The following is a 24,146-nucleotide window of genomic DNA, read 5'->3' as shown; positions in this document are numbered from 1 at the left end:
CATCTTAAGTGACTTGGCAGCCTCTTGCTTCCTGGATTCATTGCTCTGGACTGGCCCTCCGACATGCTGGCTTGCTCAGATTAATGAGTATGCTGACGAGTGTCACACTGACAAGCCTCCTTGAAACTGGTAACTTGCAGCTGAGAGCAAGGAAGTGTTTTTTGTAATGCCTGACAATAGGATATGCAAATAGTAAGCTTCCATTACTGTTTGAGGGAAGCAAAATAGGTACCATTAGTAGAAGTAAGGTGCTTGCTAGAGGGTGGGGGGAATGGAAGCGAGAGAGGAGGACAGAATTGAGCAAGCAAAGCAGCAGCCATAATGGTTGTATTGCAATGACTGTTATCCTTGAAGAACCAGCCCACCGGTAATCAGTAATTGCTACAAGTCAAAGCACTTCTGAGAATGTAACCTGATATGCTTCAAGCTCAATGTAATTCCCAAATGGGCTTCTTTTATTAAATAAATTGCACTAAGTAATCAAATGCTGCATTTCTTAAGTACTGAATGTCTATCAGTTTGTTATGGTCACACATTCACATGGTAAACAGGAAAAAAATGAAGAGGTGGCTTATGTGCTTTTGAATATAAACCAGTGAATAAGGTCTTACATATCAGTATATAGCCTTCTGAAAGCTTGCATCTGCGCATGATGAAAGGTGGTGCCAGTATATTCTAGATCAGTGGCTCTCAATCTTTCCAGACTACTGGACCCCTTTCAGAAGTCTGATTTGTCTTGAGTACCCCCCAAGTTTCACCTGACTTAAACTACTTGCTTACAAAATCAGACATAAAAATACAAAAGTGTCACAGCATGCTCCTGACAAATTGCTTACTCTCTCATTTTTGCCATATAATTATAAAATAAACCAACTGGAATATGAATATTGTACTTGCATTTGTGTATAGCAGCGGTTCTCAAACTGTGGGTTGGGACCACAAAGTGGGTCGTGATCCCATTCTTTAAGGGGGTCTCCAGGGCTGGCATTAGGCTGGCTGGAAGCCCCACCACCCGGGTCCAAAGCCTGAGCCCCACCACCCAGGGTTACAGCCACCTGCCTAGGGATGAAGCCCTCGGAGGAATCAAAAACTTGTGGATGTTTTGGAAAAAATTTAGTGTAAGTGATTTGCCAAAAATTACACAGCAGGTGAGTTTTAGAACCAAGAGTGGAACCCAGGTTTCATGACACCCAGTCCCACTTCCATGGACATTAGTGCACCCTGAACAAATGATTTAAAAGGGGAAATAGCCAAATAACTACAGGTCTGGGGCTAGGGAAGGTAAACAGGCAGGGGTTAAGCCCCCGCCCCCTTTCCCAAGAACTGAATATAAGTTACGGTTAAGGAACTGAAAAGGTATTAAACAGAAAAAAAGCCAAGGATTAAAAAAAAATATGCAAAGAAGAATATTTTATTTTTGTTATGTTAGTGTCCAGAAGCCACATTTATGATTGGGGCTCCATTGTGCTAGACACTGTAGAAACACAATGTACATAAAAGACAATCCTTGTAACAAATTCCCTTGTGCTGTATCTCTTTCCTAATCCCTCCTTTCTTGGTCATTTATCTTGTATACTCCAGTACTGTGGTTCTGGAACTCTTCTATACTGTGACTCTGTTAAAACAGAAAACATTTTTGGTACCCCTTCCCATCTAGCCATAAAGAAAGATGGAGAGTCTGTAACCCCTCTGGATCGGTTTTTTTGATGACTGTGACCCACGGTTTGAGATCCCCTGGTCTACCTACATTCTTAGCTCTTGTGGACAGGGACCTGTCAACAAAAGACTGAGCATGCCTCTGGGTGCCTTCAGTTCTGGTCACCCCATCTCAGAAAAGATATTAGAATTTGAGAAGGTGCAGAGAAAGGCAACAATGATTAGGGTATGGAATAGTTTCCATGTGAGGAGAGATTACAAAGACTTGGACTTCTCAGCATAGAAAAGAGAGAACTGGGAGGGGGAGATATGACCAAGGTCCATAAAATCACAACTGGTATGGAGAAAGTGAATAGGGTAGTGCTCTTTACACCTTCACATATCACAACAACTAGGAGTCAACTGCTGAGATTAATAGACAGCAGGCTTAAAACAATCATAAGGAAATACTTCACACGATGCACAGTCAACCTGTGGAATTCATTGCCAGGGGATGTTGTGAAGGCCAAAGGTATAGTTGAGTTTTAAAAAAAAAAATTAGATAAATTCACAGAGGATAGGTCCATCAGTAGCTATTAGTCAAGATGGTCACAGATGCAATCCCGTGCTCTGGGTCACCCTAAACCTCCAGCTGCCAGAAGCTGGGACTGGACAACATGGGATGGATCACTCTCAAAACTACTCTCTTCTGTTTGTTCCATTTGAAGCATCTGGCATTGTCCACTGTCAGAAGACAGGCTACTGGGCTAGATGGACCCTTGGTCCAGTATGGCTGTTCTTATGTTCTTATGTGCATCTGCTGCTCTTACTGGGAGAAAATGAAATGATTTCTGTGACTGTATTCATTGTGTGCTAAATGGTGACCTCTGATCCTATTTATCCCACCTCTATAGATTACATTAATTTTAAATTACGTTAAATGTTTCATTTTATCCTTGTCAAATAAAAATAATCTAGCCTTCAAAAACTGTGTGGGGTTGCTAAATCACAGTATTGTTTAGTAGTGAATGTATAAATTACATTACTGAGAGTAACAGGTGATGCAGGTTATTGGATCGTGCAACATATAATTATTGGGGCTGAAAATCCTGGGACACAAACCTTGGAAAGGAGGAAGTTCTCAAAACCTTGAAAAGACATTAAGACTTGAATGATGCACTGAAGTTACTAGAGGCCAGAACTGTTTTTGGATGAGACTACAGTATATATTGAGCAAAGGCCATATGTCCTGGCCATAAGGAAAAGGAGTGTAATCAAAATGTAAACCTAGTTCCATCACCCTTGAGAGTTCATAAAGTACCATTTGTTTTCATTGCAGAACTATTGAACATTTGGCTAATAGCTGTCCCGGCCTTGCTAAGAATGTAAAATGACAGTTATATGGATGTTTTGGTAGAATTAGCTATTCAGCTGCGCTTTGAATGTATGAAGACTTTGTGCCTCAATGGAGTATTTTGATGTCTTGTTGTCCATTAGCTGTGTTTGTCAGCAGCTGTACAACATTATATTCTTCATCTGATTTGAGCCTGTATCTATTTACTACCGTCTCTTTTGCCAAGGGGCTTGGGAGTTGGGGCAGTGGGGCGAGGACAAAAGGTAAGCTTTCGCCATCCTCATTCATTGTTTACCTGGATCTTAGGCAGACATAAGTTGGATAAATAGGCCTCCTTAAGGTAGGCATTCTTATGGAATTTGTAGTACGTCAGTGGTTCTAATGGCTGGGAAATATTGAAGTAGTTTTAGTACATCCAACTAAAAGTGGTTGAAGCCAGTAAGTGCATATTCGCCCATAACTATTGATAAGAAAAGTGTTTATATGGAACCGGTGGGTGCTTGCTTGTGCGTGTGTGTGTGTGTGTGTGTGTACACCAGTCCCCTTCTGTGTCTGATCTGCCAAGGATGTGAATCTGTTATAGCACCATATAGAGAACTTTAGGTCAAGTTGTAGCAGCCTGTGTCCTAGCTCTGGAGGTCCCTGGTGCATCGGCCAAGGTGGCTGCCCATCACAAATGCAAATGTATTAACTTTTGTAAATAGAGCTCTGGTAACTTTCCTCTCCATGATCCTTGAGTAGAGTTGGGTACATAGAAAAGGGATTGCAAGAGTGTGAGATGGTCTCTCACTATGAGTCAGTTGTGGCTGTACGTGGATGGCCAGATGCCTTCTATGTAGATATACTGCTGATTTGTTTTCCAAGTTAAGAGTGGCTAAGTCTAGTGTGGGAGAAATGACAGCCAGGTATTCTAGTCTGAGATTCTGTGCTGCTCCTCCAGGGGCACAGCACAGAAGGTGCATCCTGCGGAGAAGGGAGGCAAAGATGGCTTTAAGCTGCCCTTATGATTCTGTGCTCCTAGCACAGCTTAAATGGCCCTGGTGTAATTTAGACAGGATGGGTGGCTGCTCCTAGTCACATCAGCCTTGCCTGTGGGTTGTAGTGCAAGCCAGAATTTCTATAGTGGCATGTCCTATTAGCCTGCCCCTACCACCTCCCACCACTGCCCCACTTCCAGCATGGTCCCAGGGCAAGGTGCTAGCATAAGGCCACCATCTGCAGCCCAATACATGGTTTGTGCTAGTGTAACTGTCACACCTCCTGGGTGTGGTGTTACATGAGAGAGAGCGAGAGAGCGCGCGCGTGCTCTAAGGCTGTAGCAGATGCATTAATATCTCTCCCCCCAACCCCCCCGGCTTTTAGCAGGCTCCAGAGATCCCCGGTTCGATCCTGCCTGACAACAACCGGGGTCTGTCAGTGTTACAAGTGGGGCTCATCTGGGATTTCAACTGGGAAGTCTCTGAAACTTGGAATGCGCTTCCTCAGCTAGGGGCAGTACATAACCCACACACCTCCTGGGTGTGGTGTTCTGTCCCATCTAGTGAGGGGGCAGGAGAGAAAGAGAGAGACAGACAGAGAGAGAGAGAGACTGAGACTGCTACAGCCTTAGCTAAGGGCCATGTGCCTTTTTAGCTCATGCAGTGCAGGCTGATGCACTTAGCTCCAGAGGTCCCAGGTTCGATCCCGCCCGCCATCAACTGGGGTCTGTCAGCATTACACTAAGGCAATTCTTCTCCAGCCCCTTTCAGGTTGTTTTATGGCCCCTATACATCACCAGCTTGGCATTTGGGGTGTTTCCTCTTGGGCTACTTGCTTAACTCTTTGGGCCAAACAAATACAGAATAAATAACGATATAAGTAATATGTCTGTTAGGCTTGTTTATACTCAGAAGGTCAGGCAATACAGCAGAAGGTGTAGGGATGCTTTCTCTTACTTTGTTCTGTTGTTCTCTTTTGACCCCGGGTATGTAAATTTATACCATATCACACCTAACGTTGATTTACATTGACTTGCCAGCATGTAATTTGGCCTCTAGGTCACCTTTGTGTTTGGCCTTCTGACTCAATTCCCCATCTCTGAAATGTATTTATCGTACAGGTGTGTTTTTGTGCAAGTAATTACTATTTTTATTTTCCTTTCCATACATGTCTGTATGCCATTGTGGGTTTCTATATATTCCACAGAGTGCATATGTTTCACTTCAGTTGTAAATGAAGTGGGTCTTGGCTATCCCCTGGGGCTTTCTCCTTCTCCCTATGCCATTGCAACTGTAGATAAATATGATAGTGTAGGTCAGCTGAGGTGCTTTCTCTAACTCTTCTATTTTGTCTGCAGACTGGAGGCAAGGCAGTCTTGGTGAAGAGCTTTTGGATGTGGAATTTGCTGCGCTGACCCAGATTTTGTCGTCTTTCAAGACCAAGGTGAAGTGTCTTCCTCAGGAACTGAAATTAGAGGGGGTGTTCGAATTTACAGGGGAGTGAGACCATGAGGGCAAAGGTGGGTTGTACCTTTTTTATATGTTTTTGTTGGCAAGGCGATTTGGCACTAACTCTCGGCCCCACATTTTAAACACCCATGAAACACCAATAAACATCAGCATTTGAATGTGATGGTTGGTGGTTGTTAATAAATCATAATTTGAAATTATTAGGTCTGCCAACATTCCTGAAACGAATGCACTGACATTTCATAACAAGCCTAGCCCTGTGAGGAAGCTAGTCTTTATTCATACTTTTCAAACCTATTATGCTTTTTCAAGTACAAGTATTTTTTTCGTATATAGGCTTTTAAAGTGTTTCATTAATGTTTTGGATTTCAATTCAAATTTCCAGCCGCCAACTAAATGGAATCTTTTTCTGACTAGAAATTTTTTAAAACAACTAGATCTAGTTGGAAAATGACTAAGTTGTCAACATAATATGTAACAAGCTGACCACTGGCGTAGCTCGGGGTGGGATTGGGGGGTTTGGAGGGAAATGCCTGCCAAGGTTTAAGGCTCATCTATTCATTCAGGCTTTTGTCTGAGGAAGGTAGGATTGTGGGAAATGTATTGAGCTTTATTCTGAGGTGGGGTCTTTTTGGATTGATATGTAATAACTTCTTCATAGTGGGCCATATTCATCCCCTGGGTAAACCCACAGAAGTGAATTGTTACACCATGGCTGAATCTGGACCACTATTTTTAAAATTCTGTGTATGTGCCCACAGATAGTTTTGATGGTGTCCTTCAAATCTCTAAATAAATAAATATGGGCAACCTGTAAAAACAAAAATGATGAAGCTTCCTCTGCGTTAGTTACTGGCAGCTATTCTGTGAGTTTGTACAGTTGGAAAGAAACCAAAGGCATATTTTTATCACTTTTTAGAACTGAGCTGCAGAATGGATTTGTCAATAAATTTGAATTGTGCAGTGACATAAATGTCATGATTCAAAAATGAAAGTATTTGCCTTTGACACTTGGGGCAGCAATGTCTGAAGTACTAAAATACCTGGAAACTACTGGAATAGTTGAAAGGACTGATACATTTGAATGTGTCCTGCTTATATCACAGAGCTTAAGAAATGAAACTTGGATTCATGTTTGTTTGCCTGTTTAAGATGTTATGACATGTCTTGCCTTCACTGAGTATTTGCTGTCGGCACTGTATTACTCATCCCCAGTTTAAAATAAACATCCTCACATTCTTCATAAGGTAACTGGCCATATTTATTATGCATGAAAGTTGGTCTTTTTTTTTTTTTTGGCCACATGCCACAAAATTTTAATGTGGCATCTGCAGTTGATTGAGTGATGACATCAATAATATTGTGCAAATTACTTAATGTATGAGTGTCAGGGATATAATTGCTAGAGAAGTGCAGATGCCAGTTGAACATGAGAACAGCATATGTGCTTTCTTGTTCTGCATCCGTGAATTAGGCCTGAAACAGAATTTTAAAAAATCTAGGTCCTGATACTAGATCTTGGCTGTTGTGTGTTCAGAGCTACATAAAAGAAGGAATGGATAAAGCAGCCATCCGTTATTTTCTTAGGGGAGTGGTAAGAGCCACACTACTCTCATTGGTCTGTAAAGTCTGGGAAAATACTGTGTTCTTCTTTGAGTAGATGCACCTGTGTATTCTATGTGAGTGTGTGTGTGTGTCCTATGCAGCTTTGCCAGAGAACTTTGCCTAACAGGACCATAGAGGCAGTGGCCACACTTTGCAACCGTAACCTCCCCCAGCCGTATATGGGCGACCCCACCCAGACCTTCTCCGTTCCTTCTCACCATTCATGGCTAGAGTTGGACTTCCGTGTGTTCTTCACTTTACACTCTCTCTTTTTTTCTTTCTTTCTTTTTGTTTTTGTGGTTTTGTTTCCTGGGAACTCTTTTTGTCTATGACAGTAGCAGCATCTAGAGGTTTTGGGTTAGTTTAGTGTTGATAGAGTAGTTGGCTACCCTGTGTGATGCCCTCACCAGGGTTCATGCATTATCTGTCATGTTGGGTGGCTTTCCCCAATGGTATCCCCCTCATGAAGTACTTGGAGGGTTTTAGAAAGGGACACATTCAAGAGAGGTGCTTCATCTGCAAGTTGTTCACCAAGAGGACTCAGGTTGCGAGAGACTTGTTATTGAAGTGGCACTTTCTGGAGTAGGCCATGAGGCCTAGTGTGGTACCAACGCCCTTGGCTGATCACCAGTTGCCTTTGGATCTGGCAAGTGATGCTGGTCTGTGGTCGGGATCTGGTGTCTTTGCCAAGAGGCAAAGGAGTCATTTGCCTTCTTTTGGTGTGGCAAGGAAGAGGTCTCATAAAACCAATTGGAACCATTCCACGGCTACTCTTCTAGGAGGAGTGCTGACCAGCACCGCTTCCTCCAGCACATGGGATGGAGCAAGTCCATCCAGCTGCTCTCTGGTACCTCTCCAAGAGCTTTCCCCTTCGGTTGGGCTCCCTGGCCAGACTACCTTTCCCATGATGCAGCACGGCACGCAATGAGAAGGGACAGCATTGCATTGTGGGAGATGTGGTCTCACCAGAGATCCTGGCCCATAAGAGAGAATGCAGGCAACATGCCTTTCCCATGAGGCAATATGCCAGAATGGGAAAATATAGTTTAATGTTGACCTGCCTCAAAATGAAATGTTTCAGGTCAGTTCAAATAAAAATATTTCAAGTCAGGTCAAACCAACCTGAAACATACTTGTTTTTGTTTTCCTCACAGAAAAATAAAAAAAGTCATCAGCGTTGGAATTTTCCTAAGGAAAAATTCAATTTGGCAGAAACTGCATTTTCCATTGAAAAATTATTCTGACAGAAAACTTCTAAAATGCTCTAGTGCTCAGCAATAGGTTTGGTCTCTTTTGTTATTGAGAAGGGCACATTGGCCAGATTATCATCTTCTCGCAAGGTTTGTAATAGAGAAGATGTAACTCGTGTCCTTCTGAAAAAGGGTGTGTCCCCCGTCCCTCTGACTTTGCTATTCAGTTCTGTATTACTTCCAGATTTCCTTGCTTTTAATGCACATAAGACATGAATAAGGTAGTCTGTAGCCAAGAATGCATAGACTAGTATAAGGAAACAGTCTAAAGTTGTGGAAGCAGCCCAGATTCCTTGTACTCTCAGCCTGTATTATTCCTGTGTCACAGTCACATTGTTGCAGCTCAGGGGGGAAGGATCCTTTATTGGGCCCCAACAACCAAACCGTGTGCTACTTTAAATTCTTCCAAGTTAATTTTCTCAGTGTTGTTAAAATGACAGACCTCTGGCAATAGAACTGATGTGGAAGACAATAAACAAGGAAATAGCTTATTCCATTGCAACTATATTAATTTCATAACTTGAAATATGAACTCATTTTCTAGAATGGCCTTTGGTGGTATGTATGGGTGTGCAGCTACCTGACAATCAAGAAGATCTATTTCCTATCATCTTGCAACTTACTGCAGGCTCACCTCCCAGAATGGATTGAATGGTGTGTGTGAGGGGGTACTAAACAAACTGCTAATTTGAATTTTAGCCAAAGGATATTGTCAGATTACTGCTAGCTGATGAGATCATGTGTCATTAGAAGATACAAATGGAGTTAGTGGAGGATCACTAGGGAGCATTGTCACTTCCTGTACTGGATAGAAGGATGAAGGTGATGGCAAGGGTGAATGGTAGAAGTGGTTTGTCTGAGATAAATGGCAATGTATATACATGTATATTACATGTAGGGTCTGATCCAAAGTCTACTGGCAAGATTCCTTTTGACTTCATTAGGCTTTGGATCTGGCCCATAGCAGTTTTATTGCAGTGCGTTGTTGAGTTGCTCCTATTCAGGGTGAAATAACTCATGTACATGTAACCCACCCACCACCTGGGTGTGGTGCTCTGTCCCATCTAGTGGCACTGAGACCACTTCGAGAGAGAGAGATTAATGAGTTTTCTCTACTGCCTTAGCTAATAGCCAGTTGACTTTTAGCTCATGCAGTAGAGGCTCATGCACTAATCTCCAGAGGTTCCAGGTTAGATCCTGCCCGCCGCCGACTGGGGTCTGTCGGCGTTACATATAGTGTTTAATATCGTTATCCCACTGAATTACCAGTTGCAACAGAAATAATAGATCACATTCAGAGGTGATGTTTAAGGGAGTCTAAGATAGCTTAGTTGAAAGGTTTTTGTTATAGTTTACATTTGCTTAGTCTCACCTCAGAAGGGGTGTAATTTCATTGACCTTGAAGTTACACCAGGGTTGAATTTGGCCTAGCGATTTTTTTTAATTGACCTATGTCCACAGGTAGATGCTATCGCATAAGTCCGCAGATACGTATGTGGTTCATATGTTCAGTATCTAGTACAACCTCACATGTTAACTACCTTATTTTATAGCCACCTGCTTTCTGTTCTTCCCTAAATCCTTTTTTCCAAATTGTTTGCAGTGCACCCTTCATATTTCATAGCTTTTGCTGTTTAATGCATGAATGTTTCTATGTTGTAAAGGGAGTACTAGCTGGAGATACAGAATGAGCTACAATAGTCTGCTCTTGTAATGCGTATAGGCTGCCAGATCCTTTGCTGGTGCAGCTCTACTGAAGTCAATGGAGCTATGCTGACATAGATCTGAGCCAGTTCCCATTGTAGACAAAATGGTGAAGATAATCTGATTTCAGTGGCAGCTGGATCAGGTTTCACCTGAGGATCTGACCCATTAATTGTTTTCTGCACTATTTTGGGGAAGGTTTTTCAATAGGTTAGACAATTGGGACATAGTGATGCTAAACATGGTGGTGTACGAAGTATCTTCAACAATTTCAAGTGTTCCAGAATCTAATACTACTCAGAGTTGCATTTAAAACTGATGATTAAGCGTCCTTTAACTTTTTAATCTTGAACTGATATTGAGAAGCCTTTAAAAAAGTGTTGGAGTAAAACAATAGCCCTTCTAATCAATCATTTAAAATTATAATATATTGGAAACTTATTATTAATAATGGACTATTATTCTTTATGTATCAAGTTTCACTATCTAATCTATCTGTATTAGTTACTTTTTAAAGGAATAGATTGATGAATTACTCTATTAAAAATATCTTTAATAGGGCAAAATCACACAGGAATTTTTACAGAGATTTATAGTTTTGCAAAATACTTTGTGCACTACTTTTGTCTTTCTGGACATGGCATGATTTAGGGGGAAGAATTTAAGCCCGAGGGGTGTAGAGCATTTGCATCCTGATGCAGTGATTTGGGTGCATATCTCCTGATAATTCTAACAAACATAGGGTGACCAGACAGCAAATGTGAAAAATCGGGACGGGGGTTTAACCAGTTTCATGCAGATCTGTTGTTTGATTCCAGTTTAATCCTCAACACTCATGAAATTTTAAGTACAGAATATGAGTTTTTGCTCAAGTAAGGACTCATCCAATGACTGAAGTCAATGGGAGTCTATCCAATGGGTGCTGGATTGGAAGTAGAACTGTGGTGATCCATACAGCTGCTGGTAAAAGGAGAGCAAGCTGTAGCCTCCCCTAAAGGCAAAAACAGTGATTCAAAGGGAGGGAATGAGGACTAGTAGAGCAGAAATTGCATGTCAGGGCTTCTGACATTTTTGCCCCCTAACTGGTCTGTGTAGACCCTGCCGGCATGCACTGAAAGTTCCCAAGTGTCCATTAATGTAGTGCTGTTTGAATCAGTATTACGTTAGCACACACTAGAGAACTTTTTAGTGTGCGCCAGCAGGGTCTACATGGGCCAGCTGGTGCACAGCATGGTGGGGTGCTTTAGAAATCAGACCTCTCTACTGCATGTTGCTGTGCCATCTAGACAAGCCCTTAGATCTTACTGTAGGGAATGGTAATTAATAAATTGTTCAAAAGAGGCAGTGTGATTCTGAAGTGTGAATATAGGACAGGCAGCCAGGAGCTCCTGAGCCTGAATACTGGCTGTTATGTGTGGCAAGTCACCCTCTCTGTCCCTCTGTGTACTTATTTATTTCTATTACTGTAGTGCCTAGAGGCCCAGGATCGGGTCTGCACTGGGCTAGGCCAGAGGTAGGCAACCTATGGCACGCGTGCCAAAGGCGGCACGAGAGCGGATTTTCCTGGCCACAAGTCCGGGGTGTGTGTGTGTGGGGGGGGCTCTGCATTTTAATTACATTTTAAATGAAGCTTCTTAAATATTTTAAAAACCTTATTTACTTTACATACAATAGTTTAGTTATATATTGTAGGCTTATAGAAAGAGACATTCTAAAAACATTAAAATGTATTACTGGCACGTGAAACCTTAAATTAGAGGGAATAAATGAAGACTCGGCACAGCACTTCTGAAAGGTTGCCGACCCCTGGGCTAGGCACTGTACAAACATCTGTAATTTGAGGGGTTTTGTGAAAGAGTTTTGAAAGTATAGGGAGAATTTGGAAACTCAAACAAACCAATAGATGAGGTTAATCTATATTAATATTTCTGGCTGGGAACTCTCCATATATGGGGAAAAACCAATTTACCCAAACCCTAAATAAATAAGTGATAAAAATATTTTTTCTCTCCAATTGAAAACAAAAATGGGAATGGAAAATAAATGGTTTGTATGAATGAACAAAAGTGTTAAAGGCACCCGCAGCAAACTTGGAAGGCTAAAGGGACTTTAATTTTCATTTAAAGCAAAATCTAAAAGCGGCATAAATTGAGGATAAAGGTTGAGTAGTAAGAGGTCTTTGTTTGTTTACTAATGTTCTAAATAGCTCATTTTCCCCTCATTTTCATTTAAAATAATCTGAAATGATGGGGAGGGATTTGTTGGAAAGAAGCACAACATGCAGCCTAATCTTCCATGGCACAGACTTAGCAACATTATCATAAAAAAGCTGGAGGTTTTCTTTTTGATCTCACTTTTGTGAAAGTCTTGACAAATGAAACAGAAGTGCATTAATAATGGAACTAGAGTGATTTTTCATGTACACGGAAAAAATTATACAAAATCCAAATAATGCATATGTTGTCTTTCACAGTCGTAATGATCCATTGGCATCTACAACCCATTCGTTCGGGATACAATTTGTTTGTTGGGATTTTTTTGTGTTCCTCTACATTGCATTACTCCCGTTGCAAACCGACGCTAATCTAAACTTCAGAACAGATGACTGAAAACTTTTGAGAAATAAACAGGATGAATGGCAGGGGACCTGTTAGTAATGTCATCTCTCTAAGAAAAGGGGTCCTATCTGATCTGATTCCTAAATATGTAGCATTACACCGAAAATTGGATTTTGGGATGCTGCTATAATAACCTGCCTCTCGCCCCCTTTGTCTGTTCTTCCTGAGGCAAAAGTTTCTGGTTGTTAAGGAAAACACTAAAGGACATGGATATAACCTTCTGATAAAGTAATTGACAGAGACAGTATTCTTTCCAAAACAAAGTATCTTTTATTAATGTGTAACTAATAATCCCTAATACTGTGGATCCTAAAAATCCTAAACAAAACACACAATCCCTGAGAGAGACATCCCTTATTGCAAGTTAAAGAGCATTCAAACCTCAATAGCATATGGTTTAAATGATTTTAAGCAAAACAATTTGTGACAAGTGGCCAGTTTGCAACAAATCGCTGACAGCAGTTCTTAAATTATACTTCGTTTTACATAAATGAAATACAATTAAAACATACAAACATTTCAAGCCTGCACATATTAAATGGCAAGCTTACTTTATAAATCCAGTTCTACAATGAGCTGTGTGTGATTCTTGGGGGTGACCCTACCAGTACCCCCACAAGCAATGTGGACACCTCACAGGTGAGAGTCTGGAGACAACACAGAGGACTATGTGGTGGATGAGAAGGAGAATGGGAGACAGGCAAGTGGTGGATCCACTCTCCCTGAGAGATAGGAAATATTTTTAACCCTAGAGCCCTGTGGGTCACAGGACATCACGGTGGCTGACCGTGATGCCGGGGAAGGCACCTCTGGTGAGTGTACAGTTACAATCAAAGTCCAGTTAAACTTTAGCAGGCACACACATTAGGTGGTATTGCATGTTTACTGTGAAGAAAAAGCGAGGTGTTGTGGCTCTCTGATTACAAGAGCCTGCTCTAGCTACACAGAGGGTGGCCCCCGGAAAAGACTGTTTATGTGGACATGAATCCTCCCTGGATATCTCTAGGAAACTTTCATGGATGTACTCTGCAATCCTTTGCAAAAGGTTTCTGGGCAGGGCAGTCTTACTTCTTCCACCATGGTAGGACACTTTTCCACGCAATTCCTGAATTAATTCTGCTGGCATCACTGAAGTACACAGGATAGCAGCATACAGATCAGCATAAGCAGGTCTATTCACAGATGCTTGCAGCATCTTCTTCCTTTCTGCCTCTGTTACCCTCAGGAGACTGATATCACATAGGGTTGCCTAGGGGAAATGGGGAAAGTTCTCATTAAAAGTGCTCTTTGGGTACGTCTAGACCGGTGGATAGCGATCGATCTTTCAGGGATCAATATATCGTGTCTCATCTAGCCATGATATATCGATCTCCGAATGCTCTCCCGTCGACTCCAGAACTCCACCAGGGCGAGAGGCGGAAGCGGAGTCGATGGGGGAGCTGCGGCCGTCGATCCCGCGCCGTGAGGACAAGAGGTAAGTCGAAATAAGATACATCGACTTCAGCTACACTATTCCCATAGCTGAAGTTGCGTTATCTTGCATCGACCCCCCCCACAGTGTAGACCAGGCCTTAGAAGATAAATAAGAGCATCTAGACCCACTGTGCCCCTCCACATTCTGGATCGTCAAACCACGTGGCCACTGTGCTCGGCATGTGTCGGCAAGTAGTTTAAGTGGCTGATAGTGGACTGGGGCCCCACATGTGAGATTCCACAAGTTAGGAGTGAACACGTTCCCCCATCCCCGCCCTGTTTGTAAACAGCTTCCCATGGTGCTAGGGGGAGGAGCGATTGTTTGTCTAGCTGCCTCTGCTCCCTACATAAGCCTGCCATAAACTTCATTAAAAGTGTGGTCACCCATGACTCGGGGGCGGGGGGGGGGAGGAGCAGGCTACTCACCATGGCTGGAACTGCAAAATGGCACAGTTAACAGTTATGGATGCTGATTTTCTTATGGCTTGCATCTAGTATAATAAGGTTTTTTTTAATGAAAACAACCTTGCTATGGGAATATTTTATCCATGTACAATGGTCCCTTTCTTTTTTGTATGACTGACAGCTGGAAATGTGTCCTTCAGTGTGTCATCAACACCTGAAAGCAGACTTTTGTTGATTAGAAGGAAGAGAAAGAGAACATGGGAGGACATGTTCATTGAGATAATGAGCGCCTCCGGGACAGCTGACAGAGTTGAGAGCATGGAGGATTTCACTGTCTGAGAGGTTAGACATGGACATGGGGTGGAGAGTAGAAAAGCTTCCCATGAGTATGCGGCTCATTATGAGGGACCAATCAGACATGTTGAGGCATCTGGCTGAACTGCAGAAACAGCAGGAGGAGGGTAGAGTCCCTCTGCAGACCCTGGTGGATAGCCAGCCCAGCATTGCCTGGTGCAGAATTATCCTCCCCCAAATGTTCCATGAGGCATGGGCAAAAAGTCCATTATCCCTTTCACTTAACTCAGGGGGTGGGTATAAGGAATAGAAGGCACTCGTTCACAGACTTTTGATGGTCTAGAATGCGGTCTTATGTTACACAGCTGAAAATGTTTCTCCCGTTCCAACGTTACAACCCCTTTTCCCCAACGCTACCTTTTTTCCTGTTCTTCCTCTTTACTTATGTATGTTAAATGAAGTAAATGGATTCGAGAAATAAATGTTCTTTATTGAGTAGAAGCAGTGGGATTGGGCAGGGGGTGGCTTTACAGGCAGTGCATCATTGGATGCTGATGTTCCCATTCTCCCCTGTGACAATGTTTTGCTAGTATAGACCAAGCATATGTTGGTTAAATGTGATTTAAAAAAAAATAAACTAAAATAGTTATACCAGCAATATCCTGAGTGTGGACACAGCTATACTGGTATAAAGGTAACTTATACTGGTATGCTTATTCCCCTTCCTGTACAGGAATGACTATGCCAGTATGAAACATCTTTGTATTAATATAACCGCTGTGACAGGGTCGGGCCAGATGGCTACAGGAGAATGATAGAAGGCAGATATATTAGCCCCAGGTTAAGCAGGTCCCTTTCCCCTGGTTAAGGTAACAGGGGCAGTTCCAGAACAATCAGGAACTTGCTGGAACAAATTAAGGCAGACAGGCTAGTTAGAACACCTGGAGCCAATTAAGAAGCTGGTAGAATCAATTAAGGCAGGCTAATCAGGGCACCTGGTTTGAAAAAGACCTCACTTCAGCCAGTGAGGGGCATTTGTGAGGAGCTGGGAGTAAGAGGTGCAAGAAGCTGAGAGTGAATAGGCATACTGCTGGAGGACTGCGAAGTACAAGCATTACCAGACATCAGGAGGAAGGTCCTGTGGTGAGGATAAAGAAGGTGTTGGGAGGAGGCTGTGGGGAAGTATCCCAGGGAGTTACAGGAGACACTCTGGACAGCTGCAGCCCACAGGGCCCTGGGCTGGAACCCAGAGTAAAGGGCGGGCCTGGGTTCCTTCCATCTCCTCAACTCCCTATTTGATATGAGGAGTTGATCTGGACTGCAGGTCCCACCAGAGGGGAAGGTCTCTGGCCTGTCCCCTGACCCATTAGGTGGGCCAGCAGAGGCTGCGGGGATTGTTCTCCTTTTCCCCATGCTGGCCAGTGATGAGTTTAGCCAAGTGAATGGCAGGTTTGTGCCACTAACAAAAGGAGCCAAACTGAGGACTGCCGGGAACCTCTAAGGCGAGCAAATCTGCCAGAAAGTGCAGAACCCACCAAGGCAGAGGAGGAACTTTATCACACTGCATCCACACTAGGAGGATTGTACTGCTTTAACCAAATCAGTACAGTTAAAATGGTACAATTTGCTAATGCAGACAAGGCCTTAAAAGTTGCTACTCTGGAATTACATCTATATATCGCAGGTTTGGTCTGCACTAAAAACTTTTATCGGCATAACTATGTTGGTCAGGAGTGTGGGGAGTGGTTCCGTCAACATAGCTAACGCTGTTTGGGGAAGTGGTGTTCTTACACTTGTGGACAACTTCCTTCTTTCAGTGTATGCTGCGTCTGTGCAAGTGGGTTTTCCAGCATAGCTATACAGACATAGCCAGGGTAGTGTAGACATAGCCTGGTATATAATCAAGCCCAGTATGTCTGTCTTGAGTACTACAGCATGTTGGAAAAAGTGTGTAGAAATCCACTAATTTCCTTTTTTTAAAAATTCCCAATTAAATGTATTGTTTATTTTATATATAGTTGACTAATTGTTGATCGTATCATTGCTGCAAGAATTAAGGAAAGCAAATAACAATATTAAACCTTTAAAGTTCTCATAGTGGATTAGATTGACTAAGTGGGTGTAGTGTTTTAGGGTGAAGCAGTAGTGTATAAACTAAAGTTGAACCTGCACTTTTCAGTGTGTTAAAATAGCAGTAGTAGTATCCGTGCTTGAAGATTAATCCAATGAGCATAACTGACTATAATTGTGCAGATAAAGAAAAGGTATCTATCTGACTTTCCTCTTACCACAGAGGATGACATTAATTAGTATTTTTAATTATGTATTTTCCTTATACAGCACTTTAGCTGTGCATAGCACTTTATAGACAATTTTAAAAATTATAAAATCATCAAGACAAGAGGACTATAATCTAAATTAGACATAAATCTGCAAGGAAAGCCAATAAACAATGAATAGTTAGGAGTGGGGGAAAGCAAGGATGACTTACAAAAGTCTACAGTGCTTCTGTCAATTACCAGAAAGTTTTGTAATGGATTTTTCTGGCTGCTGGCTGTCTTTGACTCATAAACCAGAACACAAGTTTAAAAGGTAAGTTTAAATTAGCAAGAGATTTGAGTTTCTCAGTTTACTCATTGGGGCATAAATGAGGCATGTGAGACCTGGCCCATTGATCTGAAGCCTGTGAATTAGAGGATTAAAACAGCTACAGTGCTTAGGCACATGAAAGTGCTTTGTGGATTGCTGCCATATCCCTTAAGGCTGTGATCCCGTTGAATCTTGGGGAAGCATGTTAAGACCTAAACCACAATCCTGCGCGTGGGTGAACAGAAGCACCTGCCCAGAGCCCCACTAACTATAGTGGAGTTCTGTTCTGCAGGTACAGTACTCTTCCACTGTCAATGACAGGATCAGGACCCTAGTTAATATTCAGAATAATAAAGCCTAGGCTGTTTTAGGTATTGGAGATTCAGTTGGTGATATCACTGGCTAAACGGGGTTAAGCTTTGGGCATTGACACACAGCTCTTTTTTCTGTACATGAAGGTGGTGGGGCTTGTGTGTAATTTCTGGCCATATTTTTTAGAATGAATTCAGATTTTTTGGCTTTTGTTAATTTAAACCAGATACTTTAGAGCAGTGGTTCTTAACCTGGGGTGCACGCACTGCCTGGGGGAGTGAGATGCCCTTCCTTGGGGTGGGAGACATGTCAGATTTTTTTTAGAAGGTAAATCATCAAAAACACAAATTAAGCACAGACACGTAAGTACAACTACTTTGTTTCATCAAACCTATGTATTTATTAACATTATACATTTTTAAAACAATTACTGTAATATACAAACAAAAATATCTCGGTTTAAAGAACTGACCTACTTCAATGATTTTTGATAAGGGGTGCGAGAACATATTTTGAGAACCAAAGAGGGGGTGCAGGCTGCAGTAAAGGTTAAGAACCACTGCTTTAGAGGCATAGGGTGGGATTTTTTAAGTGACTAGGAGCACAAGGACCACTCAAAGTCAGTAAGACTTGTGCTGCTAAGTCACTTAAGCACTTTTGGAAATCTGTGACTTTCCAGAATATATGCATATAATGTCTCCTAATGCCCATGGATATTGAGGCACTACTGAAGTTAATGAACGTATGCTATTGACTTGAATGGGACTAGGATTATGTTCTGGGGGGGAGACTAGAACCCCAAATATTTCTTTAGAACACATCTATACATGGGCTAATTGCCAGCAAACATTACCTGTAATTTTTTTTCAAATTCTAAGAGTTCAATATGCATTTTGATGAGCTTATGTCTAACTTGGACTTTATTTTAATATGAGAAAGACTTGAGAATTTTTTTGTTTAAAAGAATTGTACTTACGAAGCATCTTTCATGTGATGAAATCCAAGCATTTTATTTCAGCAGTGCTGTGAAGCAGCTATCCCTATTAGAGCTGTGTGACTAATGGATTTTTTGGTTTGCTTTGCAATTCTGAAAAGTGTAAAAAAAAATTGTTTCAGGTTCAACAATTTTAGATTAGGTTTAGATTTCCAGTATTTGTTTGTTTTTTGAATTTTTAAATAAAATTGAAGGGAATTTTGAAACCAAGTAATTTCAAACTGAAAAATCAAAACAAAAGCTCTTGATTTTCTTCAGATTTTTTTTCCTGCTGAAACCATTTGGTGAAATTGCCACATTCACAAAATGTTTTGGTGTTGCCAAATCTGCATTTTTTCCCCCTGAAAAATGTCATCCAGATCTAATTACTACCCCAATTCTACACATGGAAAAACAAAGTATGGACAAAAAGAACAGGAGTACTTGTGGCACCTTAGAGACTAACAAATTTATTTTAGCATGAGCTTTTGTGAGCTACAGCTCACTTCTTCGGATGCATAGAATGGAACACACAGACAGGAGATATTTATACATACAGAGAACATGAAAAGTATGGACAGGTTAGGGGATCTGACCCAGGTCACACAAAGAGTGAGCATCTGAACTGAAATTATATCCCAGAAACATTTGTTTCCCATTCCCGCTTTAGGAACTAGGTAATATTCCAAAAGGAAAAAAAGTCACTCAACATTTTTACATCTAAGAATGAAGCCATTTGAGGAAAAGGGATTTGGATGGAAATGCTGATTAGCCCTCAACTGCTGTAGAGTGAAAGATTATATTGCTTGAGTAGCATTGCCCATTTCTGCTACAGAGAGAGATTGTTGAATCTTGCTATAACACTAATTACCAAAAATGTCTTGGTGTCCTTTATCTGAATCGTCAAAGGGTGAGGTCATTATTACAGAGAACTATTGTATCACATGAAATAACGCAATTGGGTGTGCAAGGCCATGGATCAGGAAGATTGCTCGAATTAACTCGACTTTGTAATGAATGAGCAGGGCAATAGCTTTCAGAGAGCTGCAGGAGGCTGGCTGTGGGTTGATTAGCAATGATATATCACCTGTAAAGATCTAGTGAGACACCATTATTTCCAAAAATGACACAACTTGAGTATCTTAGGGCCCTGCTTTGGGGAAGCGACTAGCAGTGCAACAGTGGTAAAGTAAATTCACAAGGAAGATGAGTGCATCAATTGACAGAAGTCAAGGTCACCAGCAAACTAATGTTTTGGAGTTGGATTGAAAGAGGAAATAAGGGAAGGTTCCCGGCTTCTCTGGATCACGCTAAGCTATCCGTGCTGGGGATGACTTGTCTCTGTCTCATAATTCATAATGCTCCTTCTGAAGAGCAAGAGCCTGATTCTCCTCTTACTTACCCTGAGTGAAACTAATATAATCCCACTGATTGTCTATGGAGTTTACTCCTGATTGATACCACATAAAAGGTAAGGAGAATTGTGCCCAAAGGGTCACATCTGAAATCAGTGCACTCTGCTGAATTGTGAGGTGACACTGGTTTACACCCATTGAGAATCTGGCCCCTTATGATTTGCCTCTAGAGTGCTCCAGTTTTCAAGTGGACTGCAGTTGCAAAATATTTTCAAGGGGAAGAATATTCCAAGGTCCTACTTCAAAGGATCTATTCCCCCCCGCCTCTATACTATGTACTTGGTTCCAAAATAGTTCAGGAGTAAACCATATACATTATAGCTGTTCGTAGTTTTTTTTAAACGGGCTATTAGATCCATTCATGACATAACATCAACCAGCTGGGACTCTGGAGATGCTGTGATGGGACTCAATGTTTTATGATCTGATCATATCATCTAATGGGCTTTTTATCTTGCTGTTTCTAATGTGTGGTTTTCCTTTTGTGTGGCCCTTTTAAGGTTGCATTTTAATCCAGTTAAATTGTGCTTTAGGACATCATTTCCATGTTTGTATAGTGTACTTAGGTTCTGATCTAAAGCTGACTGAAGTTATTGGGAAGCTTTCTACCAATTTCATATGCATTGGATCAGGCCCTTAGGCTCAGCATGTGCTTTGAAGTCAATGGGATTAAAAAGTAAGCACAGGAGTAAGAGTTTTGGATGGGAGGCTTAAGGTGCTCTGAAAAATCTAATGAGGAACATTCTAGAAGGTTCAGTGTAGGCTTCAAAATGTCACCATATCTTTAATTTCATTAAATAAATACAATATATTAATTCAATAAAATACAATAAAGTCCCCCTCCCCCTCGGAGTTTAGAAGTTCTTAGGCTATATCCACTTTGAACGAGTTCGGAAAAAACAGTAGAAACCTGGAAACAATTCTGTGGAGGCAGTAATCGAGATCAGATGATAAAATAGATCTTTGATTTCTCTAATTTCTATGATTCTCTTTCTAATTGGTTGCAATGAAACAGAAGCCTCATAGGGTGCAGTTCTGCAAACACTTAGACGCCTACTTCACTGATTTCAGTGGGCCTACTCTAGGGTTGCCAACTTTCTACTCACACAAAACCAAACACTCTGGCCCCAACCCTCACTCATTCCATCTCCCCATGCTGTCACTCGCTCTCCCCCCCCCCACTCACTCGCTCATTTTCATCGGGCTAGCTCAGGGGGTTGAGGTGTGTGTGTGTGTGTGGGGGGGGGGGTGAGGGCTCCGACGGAGGGTGCAGCCAGAAATGAGTAGTTCAGGGTTTGGGAGGGGGTTCTGGGTTGTGGCAGCGGGTTTGGATGCAGGAGGGGGTGCGGGCTCTGGCATAGGGCCAGGAATGAGGGGTTTAGGGTGCAGGAAGGGACTTGGGGTGGAGCTGAGGGGTTCGGAGTATGAGAGGGGGCTCCAGGCTGAGGCACGGGGTTGGGGTGTGGGAGGGGGTATGGGCTCTGGGCCAGGGGTGCAGGTTCCGGGGTGGGGCCAGAAATGAGGGGCTCAGGGTGCGGGAGAAGCTCTGGGCTGGGGCACGGGGTTAGGGCACGGGTGAGGGGGGTGAGGGCTCTGGGCTGGGACTGAGTGTTTTGGAGGGTCAGAGGAGGATTAGGGCTGGGCCCAGGGTTGGGGCAGGGGTGCAGGGTCTGGGCGGTGCGTACCTTAGGCAGTTTTGGGAAGCAGCGGCATGTTCCCCCTCTGGCTCCTACACGGAGGCATGGTCAGGTTGCTCTGTGTGCAGCCCCATCTGCAGGTGCCACCCCTGCAGCTCCCATTGGCCATGGTTCCTGGCCAATGGGAGATGCAAAGCCAGCACTTTGTGCAGGGGCAGCATGTGGAGCCCCATGGAGGGCTGGTGGGAGGACATGCCATTGCTTTCGGGAGCCTGCCTTAACCCTGCTGTACTGCCAACTTTAATGGCCTGATCAGTGGTGCTGACCAGAACCGCCAGGGTACCTTTTCGACCAGGCGTTCCGGTCAAAAACTGAATACTTAGCAACCCTAGCCTACTCTTATCCTTTAAGTTAGGTACATGCATAAGAATTTTGTTGAGTCAAGACCTTACTAATGACTATAGTATTTTCTCTGGTGAATACACCCATTGTCTTCACACGTTGCACTCCGGTGATTTTCCAGATCAGGTCACTGGAGAAAAGTTAGAAAAATCCTATGATTATACGAATTTAAAACTACAGAAAAAATTGGATAAGTGCACTTCTGGTAAAGTGCCCCTAAGTGCATCTGAAGTTTAGTGTAATTACATAAGGTCAATGGGTCCCTTATGTAGGAGCACTTGATTTTCTCTTATATAGTTTAGAGCATCTCCATTGACATGCTCAGTTGATTCAACAAAGATGCAACTGGGAGCCCTTTTTTAAACCTTCAGTGGAGATGAGGGGAGCTTGCAGCTTCCCTCCATATACCGATATAGAGCGTGTGTGTGTTTATATATCTTTAAAAGTCAGGCCTAGTTAATTTGCATCACTTTGCAAACTCACATTTATTTGGATTTTTTTTTAAATCCACATTAACCAGTTCAGTGATACAAGATTATTCCTGAAACACAGACAATTTAGATTTTCTCCATGATTGTAAAATTGCCATATTAATCCAAATCCCACTTGGTCTTTACGTGAGTATTCACATTATACAAAACCACTTTACCACAACAATTTTATTAAAATAGCCCTGCAATTTACCCATAATGGTCTTTCTATTGATGAGGCGTTCATACCACCTAATGCACGCACACATGCATTGCCTTTAAAGATATCACTAAATGCTTTGGGATTAAATTACTCAACAATAGGTTGGTAGTTTAAGTCTAAAACTACTGTACATGCTGCAGGATGGATGAGTAAATGAAATCTTTCAGATACACAGGCATATGGAGAAATCAAGCATGAATGCACCACAACTGAGTGCATGGATTTTATATGTCCCTGGGTTTCAGTAAAGTACAATGCAGAAAGAATCAAAGTAATATAAACAGTGCCATCTGCTAGGAGGAGTTGTGATGGATCTGTGGCACAAGGGGTAGCCAGGGGATATTCCTGTTGCAAAACTCTGTAGTAATCATTCTGTGAACCGTGGTCCCTTTTAGAAATGGGCCTGAAACATAAAATCTGGATTTTGCAATATCATTTTTCTTTTACTCCCTCCAACCCTACCTCAAAGTCTGCAGGGTTTCTGATTTAGTTCAGACTTCAGATTCCTCGTGTGTGTGTGTCTGTTTGTGTTTTAGGGATGGGGTTTGTCCCTATGTTCAAGGTTTTCATCCCTGTTGTGGGGCGGCTCCCCCACTCCAGCAGAAAAAGGGTTAAAGTCAGCCCTGGGAGCAGGGCCCGCTTTATTAACTGCGGGTCCGAGGCTTCGGTGGTGGGGGGTCTGCTCCAGGTCTTCCGCAGCACCGAAGGCCCCCCCCCCGCTGCCGAAATGCCGCCAAAAACCCCGGAGCGGACCGCCACCGGGTGGGTAAAGGGGGGAAGGCACTTAAGGCGTGGGGCCCTGGCGCGAGGACCGATTCCTGGGAATCAGGCGAATCAGCCTAAAGCCGGCCCTGCTGGGAGAAGGTTGTGGCTGAGAGCTGCTAAGCTGGGCTGCTTGGGGAAGCAGCCGCAGCTGGGCCATGCCCCAATCAGGCCACAGCTGGCCTGTATAAAAAGGCTGTGAGCCAGAGGCCCAAAAAAGAAGGGCTCTCTCTCCAGGCTGGGAGAGAGCAGGGCCTGGCTGCCTGCAGAAAGGGTATTGGGAGTATAGCAGGGCTGGGGAGAACCCGAGGAGCAGGGGAGCTCCAGGCTGGCAACTCCCCAGGCTGCAGGGCCTGGTCCAAGGCCCACAGAGCTACTGGGAGGCAGAGGAAGGCAGCAGGTCCAAACCCACCTTGCCTATGATGAGTGGCTTTGACACTGCAGTCTGCCCCAGTGAGCCGGCTAGATGGTGACTGGCAGTAGCCCATGACTGAGGCAAGGTGGGGATAGAGCGTTGGGGGTTCCCCTGGCTGGGGAGACCCTGAGACTGGGGGGGTATTGCCAGGGGGCAGCACCCC

The 24,146-nt window shown here is 42.9% G+C and overlaps 1 protein-coding gene across 1 annotated transcript in view; it reads left to right on the top strand.

Annotated features, from left to right (window-relative positions):
* FSTL4 (follistatin like 4) overlaps positions 1-24,146 on the top strand; it is an 816,966-nt gene that overhangs the window by 101,406 nt on the left and 691,414 nt on the right. The window contains exon 4 of the mRNA XM_045028515.1: positions 5,325-5,410. The gene's annotated coding sequence lies outside the window, so the exon portion shown is untranslated. The remainder of the gene's footprint in view (positions 1-5,324; positions 5,411-24,146) is intronic.

The sequence above is a fragment of the Mauremys mutica genome, chromosome 8, assembly GCF_020497125.1.
Source record: "Mauremys mutica isolate MM-2020 ecotype Southern chromosome 8, ASM2049712v1, whole genome shotgun sequence".
NCBI classification, from domain to species: Eukaryota; Metazoa; Chordata; order Testudines; family Geoemydidae; genus Mauremys; species Mauremys mutica.
Note: the sequence above shows the minus strand (reverse complement) of the source record. Positions and strands in the feature narration are given on the sequence as shown.